Source organism: Populus euphratica, unplaced genomic scaffold (genome assembly GCF_000495115.2).
Source record: "Populus euphratica unplaced genomic scaffold, PopEup_1.0 scaffold448.1, whole genome shotgun sequence".
Lineage (NCBI taxonomy): Eukaryota > Viridiplantae > Streptophyta > Magnoliopsida > Malpighiales > Salicaceae > Populus > Populus euphratica.
In genome coordinates this window covers 478336-486288 of record NW_011500031.1, presented here as the reverse complement: position 1 = coordinate 486288, position 7953 = coordinate 478336, and positions in this window count along the sequence as shown.

The following is a 7953-nucleotide window of genomic DNA, read 5'->3' as shown; positions in this document are numbered from 1 at the left end:
CATGGATGGAGCGGGTTGTTCTTTGTTTCGGCAAATTCTATGGTGGAGAGAAGAATTTGCGTATCAGGTTCCAACCAACTTGGAATTTCAAGCATGACGTGGGGTTGGGTTCTGCGATGTCGGCAACGGCTGTAAACCAACAAATTTTTAGTGGTGATGACATGAAAATGTCAAATCATTGTGTTTTTGTCAAAACCTGAAGGATGTCGAATAATTATGTGGATCTACAAGCTATTTTGTATTCCCCTGCAATTTCGTTTTGGAGTTTAAAAGTCATTTACTGTCAAAACCCGAGCTCTTAAAGCTCCTAAGAATCCATCTAATTCTCAACGTATAATGTCACCTGCCAGGACACTCATCTTACTTCAACACCGCTATCTTTGCAGCGCAACGGTCACCCCAGAAAGGAAAGTTGAAGAATGCAAAAGGTCCCGGGGCAACGCCCACTGCAGGCTTTGTTGCCAGTACGAAAGAGCCATTGTGGCGGTGCATGGACTGTTGTGGTGCTTGCTGCAAGCTGGCCAAGGGCCTGCTTTTGCCTTTTCTGAAGAGATCTTCACAAACCCTTGTGGTATTGACGTTTGCTTTCACAATTTTTACAACGTACAGCATTGTTGGACGAAACGCGAGAGTCATCTTTTTCTCTTCCTAGTTCTCTTATGTTTTTTGCAGTAGCTGTAGAGAAAACAATCAAGGCAATCTATGGTTCTCATTCCAAGGAATTGGATAACTTCAATCGCTCCTTGAGAAAGTTTATGTTGCTTTTCTAATTTTATTTTTTGTCTGGTATTGGTTCGGTTCAAAAGGGGTCTCAAGGTTGGTGAAAGGAACGCAGAGATTGCTATAGAATGAATCTCATCGATGCAAGGGCGGTGCTAGACAGGGCAATCCCCTAAAAGGCTGGTGCCCAATGCCCAAACAACCAGCTTTCTTTCCCTAAAACCCCACCTCTAGGATACAGGAATCAACAGGAAAAAGAAGAAACCATTTACAGGGAGGACTAATTGAAGGTGATTCAGTAAAGACCAGGTCCGGAGAAAGTGTTGCGGGTTGAATTCTATCTAATTATCATATGCAAGAACCACAAGCATTCATCGCAGAAGATTGTCCCACTTCGTTTTTTGATATGCCTGGAGTACATGATAATTTCCCTCCGTTGTTAGAAGCCATATGCTGTCCCCTGGTTTTCCTTACAAGTGGGGGACCTAGGGTTTTTTAAACGAAGAGTTAAATTATTAATAAATACCATATCACGTAGACATGTATTAAAAGTTGCTGTCCCCTGGTTTTCCTTACAAGTGGGGACCTAGGGTTTTTTAAAAGAAGAGTTAAATTATTAATAAATAACATATTCTGTAGACATGTATTAAAAGTTAATTCAATATATATATATATATATATTAATTCATATCAAATAAAATTAATTTAAAAATATTTTTTAAAAAAACTTGTATTATAATTGTTTTTTTCGAGTTTTTATATTTTAAAACCGTTTTTTAATAACTTCATTATCAATTTTATCAAAGATATCTTTCTTAATGTATACGATCAAATTATCATTCATCCACTTATCTTTCATCCTATTCCACAATCTACTTTTGACAATATGCATAACAGAAAAAACTCTCCTCATTGTACCAGTTACAACTAGTAAAAGTAATGATAATTTGATAAGCGTATATACTAATGAAAAAATCAAATTTTTTTTTGTTTTTACCATTTCATTTGCAAGATTAGCAATATCTTCAATATCAGAGAACTCATCATCACCACGTAGATCAATAATATACATATCAAGTTGGTCACTAAGTATCATAACGTCCATTATAGAGAATTTATTAGGATAAAAATAAGCAAGATGAATAAGCTTTTCTTTATTGAAAGGAGAGAAAGAGTCACTTGAGTTTAAACACGCTGCAAGACGAATAAGCTTTTCTTTATTGAAAGTAGAGAAAGAGTCACTTGGGTTTAAACACACCACACAAAGAAATAATGTGATGTTTTGAAATAAATGAATAGAAAAAGGCAATAAAGCCCTTGAATGCTTAAAAGTAGGTATAAATAAATAAAGGGTATTGTGGTAATTGAATCAACATAATAAGTATAAATAGAAAAAAAAAAAAGAGGGATGTGAAATTTTAGTTTAAGGGACGACACAACAGAAGGGAGAAAAAAGAAAAAGAAAAAAGAGAGAAAGATGAGAGAACTAGAAGAGAGTCGGAGAAAATAAGTTTAAAGGTAAGATTTAGGTTTTTAAATGTATAAATGTGTGTTCTTTGAGCTTTAAATTCTTTTTTTTTGTTGAATGTTAGGGTTTTGAAGATTCTGTTTGGGTTTATTGATGAATTGATTTGAATGTTATAGGTTGATTGTTATGGATAATAAATTGTTTAGTTAATTTTGGAAGATTTTAAGTAAAGATGATAATTTTGAGTTATGATTTGTGTAAATAATAAATTTTGAGTTAGAAATCTTGAGATAATAGTAGGTTTTCTATGGAAATTATGGGTTTGAGGTTGAAGATGATGAAATTTTAATTTAGTCCCTTAATTTATAAAAATTATAGTTTAGTCCCTAAATTTTGAAAAAATTCCAAGATGATCCCTGAAGCATAATTAGAGATTCTGGACAGAACTGAGGATGAATTATGGATATAATTCTAATATATTCATGAATTTATGATATTTTAGTTTTCTCCTTTAATTTGACAAAGTTACAATTTGACCTTTAAAAATATGATAAATTACAGATTGGTCCCTAACTATAATATTAGCTTTTGCAGTTTGGTTTGATGAATAAATGAGGGTTATCTAGTGAATCATTATCAAGTTTTTTTTTTATGGATTAGATTTTGAGAAAACCGTTTAATTTTGAAGTTTTTGAGAAAAATAACTAATTTAGTTTAAAAACATATAGGGTTATGAAATAGACCCTTAGTTAAGTGTATTAAATAGGTTGTATGTTTTTTTGAGTTATTTTTTAATATATCTCCTTTATATTCAGATAATCTTGATATTCTGCTGGCGGGATATTAGTAGGATTTCATTTGGTATATGATTTCGAGTCGGGTGAGTGGATAATTTTTTATGTGCATGAGAAATATTATAAATATTTAAGTTGTTAATATTGATTAGTACTTAAAATTACATTCTCATTAAGGCTTTATATCATCATAATGCACTTAAAATATCATTAAATTCCTCAATTTAAGCATGTTTTATAATAACAAGTCTAATAATAAAAGATAGCTTTAATTTATGGTAAATGCTCATTTTAAATGTAGTTATATCTCACCATTCAACGAATTGATTGGTGTGATTATCTATTGAAAGTGAAAGGACAAAGAAAAAGCTAAGTTTATAAAAAAGATGCTAATTCAATTCAAATTTGAACATTGTTCAGTCATTAGGTCATATATAAAGCTGTAGATCTTCAATTTGAGTTTGGTTTATATGGGTAGAAAACTAAAATATAATCCTAAAACATTAATGAGAGTCAAAGACTCAATTATGCCGTTTAGAAGTCCAAATCTTAGCATCTAAAGAAAAGTCTGAATATGTTCTCCAGCCCAGACACTGTTTAGTATTCAACCTATATCTTGAGTTCTAGAAATCCAATGACCTCGTTCTTGTTTTATTGAAAAGCTGAGACAATTTCTCAGAACTTTCATAAGACTATTTATTCAAATTCTGATGTTAGCAATGATATTTTTCATTCAAATTCTGATGTTAGTAATAATATTTTTCGTAGATAATTTTCTAGAACTTTCATGATTTAAATTCGGACGTTAGCAATGATATTTTTCGCAAATAAGAAGATAAGGATTGTCATTAAGTCAAGATGCGGCCACTCACTTAACAATTAGTCATTAAATCAATAGTTTTTAATTTTAGCCTATAAAAGGAGGCATTTATTATGCATTTAAGCATCTTAGTCTTCAGATCAAGATCATGTTTTTGCTTTTCTTTCTTTATATTTTTGTAATGCTTAAGTTTTGCTTTTTTTAATCTCTTGTTTATGCATTTCATTTTCTTTACTATACTTATATAATCATGTTCTCTTCTTGCTTGTTTATATTTCTCTTCTTTCTTATGTTCAGCTAAGTTTATTATGTCAAGGAGAAAAGGTTACACTAGTGGTGTTAGGATAAGTATAATATAAACTCAACATGGATTTCAATTATTATATTCTAAACAACTTTCTATTAATATGTCTTATAATTTTTATCTTATTAATTTTTAATATCTTGCTTGTTAAATGGTTAATCTAAATTTGTATTGTATAACACTTAGTACAACAAATACTTGGCACTTTCATAGCCAACCGTATGGTAAAACCTACACTTGTGCTATGAAAGAAACATGATTTGTTGTTAATATAAGTTAACATCATGAATTCCCGACAATACTTAAAAGTTTGGTGTTACTTAAATAAAAAATTTAATATAATCATGTTAATAATTTATAATTAGTTATTAATGACAAATCATCCAATTAGAACTTCATTTGTGTATGGTTTCCAGTTAAGTAATAAAAAGAGTTTATATTATACTTATTTGAAATATTATTAGTAGATCCTCTAATCTTGACAACTGTTAGAGCCTTAATTGTATATATATTTCTCATTCTTGTATTACCTTATGTGTGTATTGAACGTTATCTACTCACTGAGTTGTTGAACTCACCCTATCATTATTTATCATTTTCAGGCTTATAGCTTATTAATGGATCACTTTTGTTGAACCTTCAGAACTTGTTCTTTTTGTTGTAATTTGTATTTTCTTTATGTCTAATTAGTGCTTTACAACTATAAATTTGTATTAACTATTGTATTAAGAAAATTAAATTATATAATGAAGTTAATTTTGTTATTAATGTTACGCTAAACTCTGATTGAATTATTTGAAGGATAAGTTTGTATATAAGTTTGGGTTCACATAGGTATAGAACTTTAAAGATGAACATTGCCTATGTACCAGTCATGGATCTAGAAATCAGGTCATGACAAGTAACCTCTTACTCATCTCTATGAAACGATCAATCAACTCAGTAAGTTGCATCTTAATGATATTGTTAAACAATTGGTTTAGGTTTATAATCCCTTAAGATTTTTGCCTTGAAAGCCCACGAAGCTTGTACTCATCTTTCATGTTTAGAATATCAATATCAGGTTTGATGAAAAAATATGACACTTTTTCCAATAAAGATTCACTATCATTTTCTCTCATCATTTTGAATCACTTCTTTTATGTTTTCAATAAACTCATAACATTTTCTATGTCTTGATCTTCTTCTCTTTTTTTTTGTAATGCTTGTGAGAACTTATTTGTAACTGCCAGTATCCTTCTCAAACAATGAAACATGAACACAAAATTAAATGATTCCATAATATATGTTAAAACAAGTGTTTCCATTCTCTGTTCTAAATTCATCTCATCCTTCCTTATAAGGTCAAGCATATTAAAATTTGATGAAAACATTACAAGTAGATAAATAATTATAACATAGTGGGAGACCTAACAGGTGTCACCATACATTTTAAGAGAAGTTTCTTGATTCAGGTTTCGTCAGTAGATAAATAATTGTAACATAGTGGGAGACCTAACAAGTGTCACTATACATTTTAAGAGAAGTTTCTTGATTCAAGTTTCGTCCATTAGAAATTTCTTTATTTTCAAGTCCTTCGATAATTATAGTATATTTTTTTTCTCTAATCACCTTTATCCTTTTACATGATGCTTCAACTATGTTTATAATGCTAGAAATAAAATTAAAGACATCTCCAACTTCATTATGCTTCTTTATAACAGCCACAAGAGTCAATTAAAGTATGTAAACAAAACAATGTACATAATAAAAAATTAGATTGTTATTTAGAATAAGTGCTTTCAAGTCATTGAATTCACCTTGCATGTTACTAGCTCTGTCATATCTTTGACCACTCAATCTTGATATGCTTAACTCATGTTTAGAAAACAAAACTTCAATAGTTGCTTTGAGTGAATTAGCAGTTATATCTGACACATGTTGAATGCTAAAAAAAATTCAATTATATATCTATTATTGTCTACATATCGTAGAACAACTGCCATTTGTTTCCTTGATTGATATGTTACGTGACTCATTAATTAAAATTAAAAATAATAATTCACCTAGATCTTTGATAATCATATTTGTAATCTTCTCTGTAATAGTTTAAGTAATGTCTTTTTAAATATCTAGAGAAGTCAATTTGTTATATCTAGGAGCTTCACTAAAAATAACTCTTCTAATGGCTTCACTATTTTTGAAAGGAAAATGTAAGAGCGCTAAATAATTTCCTTATTTGCTTGAAAATTCACATTCATCATGGCCACGAAATAGAAGTCCTTGGTGCAACAAAAAACAAGCACACTCTATTAAAGCATTCATCAAGTTTGATAATCACTTTGACTCTTTACTGTTTACTTAAATAACAAAGTCATGAAACTTTGTTTTTCATTCATCAAATTCACATATTTTATTCGAGCTGTATTATGACTACTATTAGACTTTCAAATATAAAGATCAAATCTTTCTTCTTCTTTTTTCAATTTAAAAACTCATCACTCATAAATGAATCAATACCTCCTTTTGACTTGAAGAGGTAACAATACAAGCAAAAGACAATATCTTTGACTATGTTGTACTTTAGCCATGTTGGGTATGCACCAAACCAAGCTCAATTAAAGCATCGTAGTGTTGATATATTCCCAAAATGTTTTTGAGAAAAATCACAATATGAAGGTTGACAAAGACCCTTTTGTAGATAAGCTCTTCAGATTGCATCTCTATCATATACATGGTATTCATGAATTGGTTTTTTTAAGCCAAGGTTAGCAAAAAGAGTGTTGAGGTTGATTTCAATATGATTTTTCTTTGAACTTGATTGAGTTACATGACTTGAAGCTTTGAATGACTCTTCATCCTTAAGGGATTTACACTTGAAATACTTGTCTAGTGACATGTTAATTTAATATAAACCTGTTGGATTTTTTTTATTATCATTAGTGTCTGTATAATAATTAACACAACTACATAATAATTCACTGTTAAATAAAAGTTAGTTGAGTTACATATTTTAAATCTTTCATATGAAATTCATAGCAAAATACACATCAATTCATCAAAATCAAAACACATTTCAATTTATATATACATGCATATATTATGTATGTTGATTAAATTATACTTAATTATTTCTAGACATTTAATTGAAGACCAATGTCTAATGTCTGTGTAAGAGGAACAATGCTTGAAAAACATGTTTTCTATTTGATATTTTACTTACAAACAAATCATGTGAAAATAGTAAATTTCAATAAACTACTCTGTTAATGCAAGAGATGTCAAGAATAGTGGTTTTGTATGAATATTAATTTAGTCCTTTATAACAAGAAAAAAAACATTTAATTGATTAAATTAGCAGATTGAAATATTTATTTTGAACATATTCATATCAAAACTTTTGAATTATTATAAAACCTAATATTTTTAATAACTCGTTATAAAATAATAAAATTAAAATTAGACAATAAAACAAATAAAAAATGAAAGAAATTTATATAAAATATAAAGTAAAAAAATTAACTACTTAACTATACATGAAGAGAAATTTGCTATGGGAGAGAGGCAAGCAACAACAACTTAAAAGGAAAAAAAACTCTTGATTAGTTAGGGTAAGAAAAAAATAGAAGAAAAATTTAAGGTAATGAGATATACATATATATTATATATTATATTAAGATATAAATTAACAATAACAACTTTCCTTCTATGTCAATTATTCACCAAACTATTATATTAATATTTTAATATAAAAAGTTTTTTTTTAAATAAAAAAAAAAAAATATTAATATTTTAATATAAAAAGTATTTTTTAAAATAAAAAAAGGCAATTGTTGTCTTTTGTCCTATATGGCTCCGCAACTGCTTG